Genomic DNA, 14,107 nt, shown 5'->3' on the forward strand with positions numbered 1-14,107 from the left:
GAGCACTAAGAGGAGAATGGTCAATTGTAAGTGGAGACGTTCAATGGAGAACCTCAGGAACTTATAATGCTCTGGGTGAGTTGGTACGTCGAGTTAAGCATTGCTGGGGTCCAGGAAGGCCAACAAATCTCCAGCCGTTATTAGCAGAATTATGCACTGGAGGGAGTACATCTTAGATTTGATGTTGATCGCATAGCTGGTTACCCTCTTGAGGTCAGGGACTAGCCTGCATCTGCCGGACACCTTGGGGACTAGGAAAATCCTACAGTAGAACCCTTGATCTTATGCTGAATGAGGGAGAGGACATTTCTACCTCTTCTGTCTCAGATTCTGAATTTCCTTCAACTTGTACGCTTAGTCAGTGGGTCTTGTGGCCAGGAGATGTTCAGACTTCCTGTGTCTGGAGGGTAACCATTGAATTCTATCCTGTAGCCTCCCAGTAAAATGTCCAACAAACATTGATCTGTTATGGATGATTTCCATGTACCCCTGAAAAGAGGTCACCTTTCCCCACCGGGACTGATGAAAGGGTGCCCTACCTGCAGCAGCACAATGTTTTGGGAGGGGAATGAGTTCTGATCTTCTGAGACACTGCCTGCTTCCTGCCCGGGAAGGCAGATTGATGGGCTTTAGGCAGGACAGAGAAGGTTAGGGTATACTGGAAGTACTCTGTCTTCTGATTTTTTCTTGAGCAGCTCAGAATTTTGTTATTTGCAAACCTAGGGCACCTTCTGCTCCAATTCTTCAGAATGTTTCTTCTATTTGCAAACCTAGGGCACCTTATGCTCCAATTCGTCAGAGAGTTTGAAGCCCTGGAACACGAGGTTTAGCAGAACATTTTGTGAACATTCTCTGTCTGCCAGTCTCTCGCATGGATATGTCTCCTAGTTGATGCAACCTTCCCCTGGTGAGAGGCTGCATGGACTCCATTGTTAGCCTTATTGGACAAGTGCATGATGCATAGTGTCCAAAGAGAAGTGCATTCCTGACCCTCCTGTATGCAGGTATAGATGTCTTGGGAGTCCACAAGCAGGATCTGTGCTGTATATGAACAATATGTGCCCAAAGAGACAGCATATGGGCCCCTGCAAATGTTTTGTAAAGGGAAACAACTTTATTAGTAAGCTAACGCACATTAGCTTCCTCTGGAGCCCTAAAAGGCTGGATAATAAGGTATCTGTTTCCACAGCACTGGGCATGGCATGTTCCTCTCCCCTAAGTGGAACTTTTGGATGGAGATAAGTCTAGCTCGATGCATTCCCGAAGAATCTTATATCTGTATTTATTTGAAGTACAGGGATGTCAGCGATCAGATATCACTTGCAATAACACATTTACCAATGGTGGAGGCATTCCCATGAAGGGTGTCATACGGTACGATGTCCTTTCATCGCAGGATTTTTTTCGATGGGGATTTTACCGCAATTTTTTGAATGAAAAAATCTCATCTAATTTTTAGGGGGGGTTAGACAAATATGTATATGGGGTGTGGGTGTTCGAGAATAGCAAAATAATTAAAGTGTATGGGGTACTTGGGGGTTACCGTTGCTAACCCACCAAAAAGAAAAAAAATCAAATTCGATTTTTCGTAAAGAAAATGTGCGGTAAAACCACCCGCCAAAAAACATTCTGCGATGACATGGAACTGTCAGTACATTAGCACAAAGATTAGAAAATGTGGCGACCCTGTGTGTGAGGGTGGGAAAAAAGTGGAAATATACCAAAGACAAAACAACACACACAAAAAATATACATATAAAATAACAGGTGACTTTCAAAGGTAACGGGTGGGTACACAGGATATCTTTCAGCTCATCCTGCAAACTCCTGTAAAATAAGGATATAGGCTTTTCTTCTGGTCAGCCACTAGACGATTAAAGCATCTAATATACGCTTCTAAGTCTTGGGAGCCTTGTCTGGGGAGCCTTGTCTAAGTGTTAAGAGTTCATTATCCAGGGAGTGGTTATGAGCCTTGCGGGCAAACAATTTTGCTAGTTCTCCTTTGAATCCCTGTAAATCCCTGATGACAGGGTCATCCGTTTTTATCAGAGCGGTATGAACCAATTGGCTGCGTGCACCCCCGTGTACAACAGAATGAAAGCCACTTTTGTACTGTCATTAGGAAAAAAGCCTAGGGCCGCATACAAAATTGAGTTTGCATTGGTCCATAAAGACAGCATACTTTTGAGGGTGACCTAGAAATCTTTCTGTGGGTGCTAAAGGAACCAGAGGTGTTGCTACCATCTGTATAGTGGCTCGAGGCCGGGAGGTGTCCCCTGCTGGGGCCATTATGTAAGGGTCAGAAAGCGGGGGCCTGGGCTGCTTGGTAAGCTGTAAGCCTATTGACTAAATCATTTGTTCATTCTTGGTTAACCATTAACTCTCTGTGCATGGCGTTGATTCCTGCTCATGCAGCTTGCACTTGTGCCCTAAGATCTCTAAGCACTTAAAATAGCGCATCGACGTGTGAGGACTCCATGATGCTCACGCAAGGACATAACGAGGGGCTCAGTGGATTCTTTGTGACCTTGTGGGGACGTTGCAGAGTCTCCACCACCACCTCCTGGATACGTCCAGAGCCTGTGTAACAGCTGTGAGAAACCTAAAGGTGTCACACCTGCTAGTACCCGGGGATCTGTCATCCAGGTGGGCAGGACACAGCCATCAATTTTGGATCCAGTTCCTGGGGGTGGACCAGTGCGGGAGGATCACCTGGATGAGAGGTCTTTGGGGGGTGAAAGTGAGTCACTGAACAGCAAGACGCAGTATCCCCTTCCCCGTAACACCTTTTCTTTTCCCCATCCTACCAGGTAGGATACCTAGGAATTCAACCCCCCCCACTTGCCCGAAACGAACACTTTCTCACAGACAGCTCACTGTGAGAGAAAAACGGACTAACACCCAAGTCGTATACCTGACATGTCCCAACACAATGGTCAGGCAATTACTGGTCATTACACACACCTGACTTCCATTGCACTTCCCCACACGGATAAAAGGCGGAGCATGAAAGCACACTCTGAGCAAGGCAAAGACGCGAGGAAGCAGCAGTTCAAAGATGGCAGTTTAATACAGGGAGAAAGGCGTCACGACCAGAGAGAGAGGGTTGCAAGGAGGGAAGTGCCCTTGACCTTTTCAAAGTAAGACTGTTACTTTCATGAGCCTTTGAGAATAGAAACATAAGACCTGGAATTAAAGCTGAAGAAACCTGTAACACATGTTGGAGGTACACAGGGCTCACCTTCTTTGATAGCCAAGGGGGGAGGAGCATTTGCCACTGTGGTACTGTCCTTGGCTCCTACAACCAAGCAGCGCCAGTAAAGTCAGCACAGCCGGTGAGTCGGGGAGACTGATACCAGACTGGTCTGTGTTAGAGCCAAGGTTGCAAGCAACAACTTTGTATGGAGAAATCTGAAGAGATCAGTGTGTGAAGCGTATGTGAAGAGCGACGTCAATATAATTAAACAGCAGATGACTAACTGAACTTTTCAAGCCAAGGTAGATACTGTAAACAGAGTGGTCCGGCGCCACGTGGGTGCTCATTCAAAGGTCTCTGTTAGGTATCCCACTAAGAGATGGAAAAAAGGAATTGTAAAATCGAAGTGGTCCTGTAATGGGTCCAGCCAAACCCAAAGCACTTTTGAAAGTCTTCAATAGTTAAGACAAATTGAAATTGGTCTGAACCCGGCTGAGGGAGACTAATTGTGTAAGAGGCAGGATCTGAGCCCGGCTGATGGGGGATCCGGGGTGAACCGTGAGTCACCCGAGAGAGAATATTCTATGAACAATGTAAAAGGGGATCTCAACCCAGAAGAGGGGGATCCAAAGTAACAATTGTTGTATTAAAGGGATTTCAGCCTGACTGATGGGGATTCAGTGTGAAGAGTGAATCACCTGACTTGAGTACTTGTAAGAGGAAATTAACTTTTTGTTTGTTTTTGATACATCAGGCCATCTGAATCAAGAGACTCTGATAAGTAAAGAGACTTGGGCACAGAAGGCCCTGATGCTGGTAATTGAACTGTTCCCTCATGCCCAAGAAATCAGGGATTGTGCTATGCTCGAATGAACCGCCTTGTCCCGTGCTGAAAATGTGGGGAAGGGAGGCCAACGGCCTGAACATCCTGACATATCATTTTTGTGAACACTTCTTTCTTTTTCATAAACACTATTCCCGCACTATTTTTACTTAGAAGTAAGGATTAGCAATAGTTTTTTAGTATATGCCCTTTTATTTTTACGAGACACCCCTAGGACTGTATTATTTATTATTTGATGGTCGTAGCTTGCTCCCATCTGTAGATTTAGGATTAGATGGGCATTTATCATACCCTTGTTGAAGTTCAATAAACACCCTTGAACTGTGGTCACTTGTGTCCGTCTTACTGTTGATACTGTGCCTTCCTTAGACAGTTCTGTGAGAATCCCAGCAGATGGGATGGCAATTTGTCTGGAACCTCCTTCTATTTTCTATTGTGCACGACATGCCTTTGGGTATAGTATTATGCAGGGGAATAGATACAAATGATTAGGTATCTATCCTTGTGTGACCCCATCCCGATCTCCCTTGGTTTCCCACTGCACCTTAGATAGAAGGGAAGGTCACAGTGAAGCTTCTTGGGCCAGTTTCATCACTGTTCCAACAGCACAAAACCAACTCACGCTAGCTTCCAGATGTGGGGTAGAGGTAGCCCAAGTGGCCTTGCAGTGTTTGAAATCCAATGATTTTTCTGTATGCCACTTTTCTCATGGTAACCCTCTTAACTTCAGAAGGTAATCCACTGTTTCTTTCATTGCAGATGCACAGGATGGTTGGCTTAAAGATTCTTGGGCAGCGGACAACACATGCTGTGGTAAATCCGGTAAGTGTCTAGCAGGGTATTCTAGATGCTATGTATAATGTTGAAATACAGAGGTGCACACATGATGTGATGCCCAAATCCGGTAAAGTGGATGCCCAAATCCTGTTTGCAAGGTGAATATCCAAATCCAGGTGGCAAGGTCATTATCCAAATCCAGATAGCAAGGTAAATATCAAAATCCAGATGCCATGGTAAGTATCCAAACCCAGGGGTCCCAGAGAAGAAGCTCAGGTAAGAGGGTTCACTACCCTCAGCACTGAGTAGCTTTGCAGCGTGATTAATGCTGATCACCTGTGGTTGATTGTGCAGCGCTTGTATAGCCCCAAACCCATAATGGCCACCTAGACATTGAAATCTCTTGTGAGGATTTAATCCTGTGACACCTCGCCAACAATGTGAGATCTTGTTCAGGCAAGGTTTGGCTTGTTATCCTATTCTCTGCCCTCCTCCAATCCCACATTTGATTGTGAGACAATATGATACTTAGTTATTTCAAAATTGATGTAAAACAGCACACTATATCGTAATGATACGCTGTAGATTCTTCTGTTTTCATAACTCAATTAAATTGTAATAAACCCACCGCTTTTCGATTTCTATGGATATGTTACAAAATCTTGAATGTCCACTGCATGTTCACATTGAAACAATTGTCATATTCCCTGCTGAGGCCATGTTTGGGGATTGTGGAGGGGGGGCATGGTCAACTTCTTTATTTTGAGTCCTTGGAATGTATTGACAGTAGAGAGTACTGTGTCTTTTCTTTTTTATTTAATGTTTCTCCATAATTGAACTCAGCATTTTAGGAAGAACATTAATACACGATTGAGATTATTTTTGCACAATTTGGTATCATCAATCTCAGTTTAATGATGTGAATTATCAAGTTTGTGTTTTTTTGATATATTTATTACAAGGACAAGCTGATGATTTAAAGATCGATTTATAATTATTTTCTTCGTTATTTTTAGATATTTTATGGAAGTATGCCCGTGATGAAGAGATTATTGTCTCGAAAAACATTAGGTTTCATATTAAAATTGGATTGAGGTATGAAAACGGAAGAATCTAAAGAGTCTCATTACAATATAGTGTGGGGTTTTACATCAATTTTGAAATATTGAACTATCATATTGTTTTACAATCTACTTTAATGTTTGGATTTTTAATCTTTGATAATGTGCAGGGGACGTGAGTTCCCTTATCTTGGGAACTTATTTATCCTTCTCACGTGTATGTGGTCCGTGTGCCAGTGCTGCCATTTCTCCCCTGCACCTGAAGCTCTGTAAATTGATTTAATTTCCTTTTTTTCTTTTGCAGCCTCAAAATAAGGTGTGCATTGTGTAACCATAATGTTGCTTCTCCTCCAATCCCTCACCAGACATGTCCAGATGGGTAGTGCCCCATGTGCATATGTGCATACATGGGTCCTGCGTGTTCTGCGTGTGGTGACCTCCGTGTGGGAGCGTTCCTGCTTTAGAGGCACCTGACCCAAAGCCCATACAATAAAAATATTCTGAGAAGGCTAAATGACACTGCGCTGCTTTGCAAAGGAAAACAAAGTTTATTATATGTATATTGCATGCAAAACTCTCAGAATGTCCCATAGAACCAAACTGACATCGAGCTAGTCACACCCAAGAAGTTACAGGTAATATAGAGGAGAACCACACATTATCATACATTGATTACAAAGTCATCCCACCACCCTCATTAGCAACCACCTATATGACATGCTCAACGAAACTTACTGGGATCTCCTCTGCTCCTCCTATCCCAAATCACAGCATGTTTCAGACACGGCTCCACCCTTATCTCCTTTAAACCCCATGGGCCCAGTAATGACGCGACCATGGCACCACTTTTGGGTTTCAATTTCAGGGATTTACTTTGGTTATGCGTCTACTTTTAGTTCATAAATCTTCTCCTGGCCTCTTGGCCTCACAAAACCTTGTGCCCTGCTCTCATGAATTTGTCCGTCAAATGGCACATCCCTACCTGCCCTCCCTGCATCTAACATTCCATTCCTACCACCTGCGAGCTCTTCAGCTGGATATAATTAACGTTCATCTGCACAGCATGGGTGACTCTGACCTCGGCTTCTCTCTTGGGGAAATTGTCTTTGAACTGAGCTAAACCGAACCGCAGCTCCACATCAGGGCTTTCATTCTGCTCATTGTGTACTGGGCCTTAAAATCCAATATGGCAGCACTTTTCCCTTGTCAACCTGCTGACCTCGCTTTTACCACTATACCTTTCTGACTCCATCTATCACCTGCTTCAGCTCCATTCTCACACTTCACTCAAAACGTAGCTTTGTGTACTATTTCTAAACACATGTCCTTTAATACACTGCCCTGCAACCGCAACATTACTACATGTGTTGCTTCTTCTGTGTTGCTACATGATGCATATACTATGTTTCAAAACTACCTACAAGTGATGCATTTGCCTTCAACCGGACAAAACTGAAACTGCTCCCATCATGTCATGGTGCTTACAAGTAGGTCTTTTTCAGCCTAAGGGCCTCATTACGAGTTGGGCGGTAACGCCGGTGCTGTTAGCGCCGGCGCTAATAGCCCTACCGCCAAACCCCCTGGCGCTATTAGCGCCGGATCACGGGTTTGGCGGAAGGGTTATTTCCCATTCCCCATTGGGCCCAATGGGGAAACTTCGCGCTATTACCGCCGGCGGACTTCCCGCCGGCGGTACTAGTGCCAGAAATTGGCAATTTTGCCGTGGATTTACCCCCAGCTCACAGCTGGGGGGAAAACCGCCAAAGCCTTGATCTAGTGGACCCTTAAATGTGGCGGTAATAGCGCTACCGCCACATTTAAGGGTTACCGCCAGACTCGTGATGAGGCCCTAAACCTTTTTGCCTGGCTGGTATGCTTTACCCCCACTTGCATTCCAACACTGCAAAGGCGCGTAGAGCAAGCCATGTCAGGTACCTCTGTCTCTATTGATAGTCAGTGGCACACCATATCTAGGGATAAAGTCACATATCAACATTTTGACTACAGGATTTGTTTCAAGCCACCAGCGTACTAGCTAAGCTCTTCTGCTACATGTGAAAAACCTGGTGTACACTGTGAAGGATTGCCTTTCTGGTATGGATGTAGAAGCACTGTCTTTTTTATTTTTATTAATGATAAAATTATGCAGGTGATCTATCTCAAAAAGAGTCATTTGCTAAACAGATCCCCTTTCAGACAACTCCATGCCAACAGTATAGTGGACACATGTGCCCTGCTGTATCAATCTCCTGATGTGCATCTCCTGCTCTTCATTGGCTCAGAGCAGGTTCAAAGGTCACATGTACCCTCTTTGACAACTGTAGTGACACCAAAGTCACTGCAGACAGAGGCTGCCTTTAACTTCATAACTACTGATCTAAAACATATTAATGGTGTCACTATCCATCTGTCTAGGTAATCTGTAAGAATATTATATACCTGAGCTTTGGTATAGTGACTGATAGCACACACAATTATTAAAGCCACATCAGATTGGTATAATACTTGCGCCAACCCTATGAGATCAGTTCAGCTATGAAAAGGCTTCTGTCAAGCAAGAATATGGTTCTTTAGAGAGGCCCAAGGCCCTCTGGTTTACACTTTTAGAACCGTAGTGAATGTTAAGCCACCCCTCCTCAATGAAGCATAACTCAAGCTCATTGTGCACCGCCAGTGTTAGCAACCATTTGCAACCTTCCCAAGAAGTTATTTTCAATCGTTTGGTGTTTATGTGGTGGCTCTATCCCCTGGGATTTTGGCTCCATGTACCCTAATCATAAAAGGCTTAGCTTGGTAAATTTTAATCAACAATTGTAGTGGTTCAGCTTTTATCGAGTTAGCAAAAGGAAATTCTGCGTCCGTAGCCTGGGCCCTTTTAACTGCTTCTCTATATGTGCTTTGCCGTCCCCTCTATCCCCCTGCTGAGAAAGTGAATTCCAAGATAGTCAAAGGCTTTCACTTTATCTAATCTGGTTCCGTTTACTTTGCAACGTAGGACTGATGTCGGTCTTTACCCATCACAATTTACTCCCTGTTATAAAGACCACATAGGCATCTAATAATGTCTGTAGTGCATGGGGTGTCCTGGCCATAAGGCCTCTGGGCATGATGCGTTTTATAAGAAATTAAATAATAATAATAATCATTGGCATATACCAGGAGAGGCACTCTTCTTACTCTCAACATTGGAACATCAGGGATGAGCTGCTCCAATGTTGCTTGTAACTCATTAATATATAAGTTAAACAAGATCGGAGCCAGCACACACACACCCTGTAATAATCCTCTTGTTGACTTAAACAGCCTTGTACACGCACCACCGATCCTATGTATGACAATGCAATGTGTGTCAGAATACAGCAGAATTATCACTTACAAAAGACTGTCCGTGATGCCCAATTACATCACAATGGACCACAACTGCTCTCTGTCCACCAGATGAAAAGCAGTTGACAGTTCCGTGAATGTCTCGAGAGGATAGCTCAGCGGCAATGTGCTCACCTTTGAAGCAAGAGGACACAAAGCAACACAGGTTCGATCCCCTGGTCCGCACTTAGAAACCTCTGGGTTTTAAGCACGTTATAAATAACCAATCATATCATACGCCCTGCTCAATGCCCGCTCCGTACCAGCTCACGCCCTCGACATCAACGACCTGCTCATAAACGACGAGCTCGACCTCCTCATCCTTACTGAAACCTGGCTGAATGAAAGTTCAGGCCCGGCCCTATCACTGGCCATCCCACCTGGATATTCCATCTTTAGGAAAGACCGCACCTCTCAGAGATGTGGAGGCGTTGCCCTCATCGCCAGGGACACCCTTAACATCAGAGAAGTTGAAGGCATCCTTGACAGCAACAGCGTCTACCTCCCTCTAAAAATCAATGTCTCACCAAACTGCACCATATCCATGCACATTGTCTACAGACCCCCAGGCCCATGTACTGACTTTCATGACACCCTTATCACCGCACTGTCTTACAACATCAAAAAGACCTCACAGGTTCTACTCCTCAGTGACCTCAACCTAGGGCTGAACGACCCCAAAGACTCCTCTGCGAAACACCTCAAGAAGGCACTCTCCAACCTCGGCTTTGCGCACTCCATTTCTCACCCCACGCACATCAAAGGACGCACCCTTGACTGGATCAGCCATCACTACTGCTCCTTTCTCATCACGGCCAACACCCCTATCCCTTGGTCCGACCGTCACTACATCCAATTCAACCACGGAACCAAAAAAGTGTCTCTCTCCGCCATCACTGTGCCTCGCCACCTATGCCAGGAGCTCACGCCTTCTCACAGTCGAGAACCTAGCACCTTACCTCCTTAACGCAGCCCTTCAGGCCCCCTCCTCGAATAACCCCGATACCTTAGCTGACACCTTCAAGGATGTCATCACGTCAGCCGGGGACGCCATTGCTCCCCTGACTCTCAAAAAAGCTAAAAAAGCCAAACATGCCAATTCATGGTTCTCCAAAGAACTCCTTGACCCACGTTCGCAAAAGAGGATTGCTCTATCCACCTGGAAAGCAAACCCCTCTGAAGCCACTAAACAGAAGTTCAAAGCCATTTCCAAATCATACAAGACTAACATCATTCTGGCAAAGGCTGCTTCCTTTAACGCCAGGATCGCTGACGCCAAGTCAGGATCTAAGGAACTATTCACCATCTTTAAGGAACTTGAAAAACCATCTGCCCCCCCTCCTCAGTCATCAAAGATGACAAGTGATGTAACAACATTCAATCTGCCATGCTCATCACCCTCCAAACAAACATTTTTGGCCACCAAAAAGCCCTCTCCCACATTATAGCGAACATGCACGTCAAGCCAGCCACCAAGACCACGTCATCCCCGCTGTTCGAATTCAAAAACATCACTGAGCAATAGGTCATCACCCTGCTCAACTCTATTAAACCTTCCAATCGCAAAGGTGATGCCTGCCCAGCCAGCCTCATCAAAGACTCCGCACCTACCCTAGCCCTCTTCCTGACAGCCTTTATCAACTCCTCCTTCCAATCAGGCCATGTCCCATCAGGATTTAAGGAAGCGTGGGTATGTCCACTCGTCAAGAAACCTTCACTCGACCCAACCGTCCCGGGGAATTACAGGCCCATCACGACTGTACCATTCCTGCTCAAAGTTTTGGACAAAGCAGCCTACCTGCAAGTCCAAAAGTTCCTAGAGGACAACCGTCTCCTCGGCCTGCGGCAATCTGGGTTCCGCCCCCAACATGGCACTGAAACGGCCCTCCTAGACCTAAAGAACCAAATGGATGATTTCAGAGATGCAGGCAGACCTGCTCTCCTACTGCTCCTTGACCTTTCCGCAGCGTTCGATCTGGTTGACCACAATACCCTGTGTCACGTCCTAGCCACCCAAGCCAACTTCTCCCCTAAAGCCTGCCAGTGGATCACTTCCTTTCTCCAAGAAATGGCCATGAAATTATTTTCTGAAGTTGCCGCCGCCTCCCCTAGCCTCCTCACCTGCGGTGTCCCTCAGGGATCCTGTATCGCACCCACACTCTACAACCTCTTTACTAGGCCCCTGTTTAGCATCCTGGACTCCTTTGGTATCTCATACACCAACTATGCGGACGATACGCAGGTACTCATCCCACTCACGGGTGACTACCTAGCAGACACCAACACCCTCACCTCTATCTACTCTACCATCCAATCCTGGATGGCTGAGAACTGGCTCTGCCTCAATAGCGAAAAGACCGAACTCCTCTTCATTGGGTCACCCTTCACTCTTGGTAACTTCTGAGAGCAGTACGCCTCCTTCACTATTGATAACATTCCAATCAAGGTCTCAAACCATGTTAAGACACTCAGAGTCTACCTTGACTCCGACCTGTTGATGGATAGACAGGTCAATGCTATCGCTGCATCCTCGGCCTACTATTCCAAAGTCCTCAACGCAGCCAGGCCCTTCTTGGCCCGTCAAAGTTGCCTCCCGATTGCCAGGGCAATCATCGGGTCAAGACTAGACTACTGTAATGCCCTTCTCGTGGGGACATCCAACAAAAACCTGGCCAAACTCCAGCTAGCCCAAAATAATGCACTAAGGGCAGCCACCGGCACTGCAAGAAGAAACCATATCTCCGAAATCAGAAGGCAAGTACACTGGATCCCTGTCAAAGAGAGAATTGTCTTTAAAACTCTTGTTCTCACCCGCAAATGCCTTCAGGAACTTGCCCCCCCCACCTGACTAACAGAATTACCAGCCACACCGCCACAAGACCTCTCAGATCCATTTATGCCAACTCAATTGTTACGCCTACTACACGTAAAGTGTGCACTGGTGGCTCCAGCTTCCCCACCCAAGCAGCCACGCACTGGAACGCTTTGCCACCTCACCTAAGACTCATTGAGTCCCACCTAGCCTTTTGTAAGGCTATCAAAACTAGACTCTTTGTCTAAATTGAATCTGTATCATCCACTGCATATATGCCTGCCAATCTGTAACTAAGAGCCCTCCTGGCACCTGTCTGTAATCTTAAATCTGCGTATCCTCTGTAACAGCGCCTCAATGCCTTTTGGGCTGCAAGTGCGCTTAACAAATGCAAATAAATAAAATAAATAAATATTATGCCAGATAAATGGTTCCAGCAGTGTTACATAGTTCTCTATCAGTAACGAAAGATTGAAGGCCTGATTCATTGTTCCCAGACCCTCAAGGATTCCCAGTTGAGAGTCCCCTGTGATGCTATGCGTATTCACCCAAGCCAAGAGGTGTCCCTGAATAATGCGGCCTATAATCTTTGAGGCTGCATCTAATAATGGGATTGGGCGAGACAAACCAGGCAACCATTTGTCCCCCTTCTTATAGATCGGGACAATGATTGAGCGGTGGGTGCCAGGTTCGCAGGGTTATATAGGCCATGGAGATTGCAATAAACAGAATGACTTGTGGGCTCCGATATTTTGCAATGTTTGACCGTGAGGTCCGCTGGTACGGAGTATATCAATGGTATATCATTAAAATCAATGTGGAAAGGACCCTCCCCGGGGTCAGTGTACTGCCTAAGAACAGATCGGGTCTCTCCCTTTCGGCTTTCTACAGAAAAACACCTCAAAAGTGTTAAATCAACAATACAGCTAAACACAGCCATAAACAAACTATCACCCACACGCTCCGCCATACTCTACTATTCACAGAATTGCCAAAATGATACCTCACCTGAAAAAGGGCGTACACAGGCTGTAGTGAGGGTCTGCTCCAGCCACTCCCCGCCATTTCCAGTGACCCCCTGTTGAAGGTAAGGAGTCTCCTGACCCCCACCTCCTAAAAAATGCAACTTTTGCAATTTAAAAGGCACTTAAAAGCACCATAGCGCACTCAGCGCGTGGTCCCTCTCCCCTGCCCACCCGCTTCCTGGTTTCCCTCTGCCCGCCTCCCAACTCGGCCACCCCATCCGGATTGGTCCACATACCCCACATCAAGGACATCCAAGGGCAGCCCTCTGCCTGGCAGCCCCTGCGGTGAAGGACCCCGAGGCAAAGGGCGGGTCCAAGATGTGTCTGCAGGTGTCATTAGGGGAAGCCAGTGAAGCCAGCAGTCAGCAGACACCGAAAAAAACTGTAAGTGTGGCATGGGTGAGGAGTAGAGCAATTACTCTACTCCAGAAAACCCCTGCCACTCTATCCTGCCTTCCAATAACATAGACTGCCATAGACTCACACCAGGCACACTTAGAAAGATTTGTGACCACCAGACTGAACCTATTCATGACAGGATTGTAGAAGTTGCCTTGTATTACATACAAACATACTTATCAAGGTCTACAAGCGCCGCACTTAGGTGAAACTTGAATGTTAGCATGCCCACACTTAGATAGAATTGTGAACATTAGCCTTCGTCACATCTAGATGGGACCTTGAATGTTAGCATGCCCGCACTTACATAGAATTGTGAACATTAGCCTGCATCGCATCGAGATGAGATTGTGAATGTTAGCATGCCAACACCTAGATAGAATTTGTGAACATTAGCCTGCGTAGCATCTAGATAAGATTGTGAATGTTAGCATGCCCACACCTAGATAGAATTTGGAACATTAGCCTGCGTCGCATCTAGATAAGATTGTGAATGTTAGCATGCCCACATTTAGATAGAATTTGTGAACATTAGCCTGCGTCGCATCCAGATAAGATTGTGAATGTTAGCATGCCCACACCTAGATAGAATTTGGAACATTAGCCTGCGTCGCATCTAGATAAGAT

Source organism: Ambystoma mexicanum, chromosome 4q (assembly GCF_040938575.1).
Source record: "Ambystoma mexicanum isolate Mex_15411 chromosome 4q, UKY_AmexF1_1, whole genome shotgun sequence".
NCBI classification, from domain to species: Eukaryota; Metazoa; Chordata; class Amphibia; order Caudata; family Ambystomatidae; genus Ambystoma; species Ambystoma mexicanum.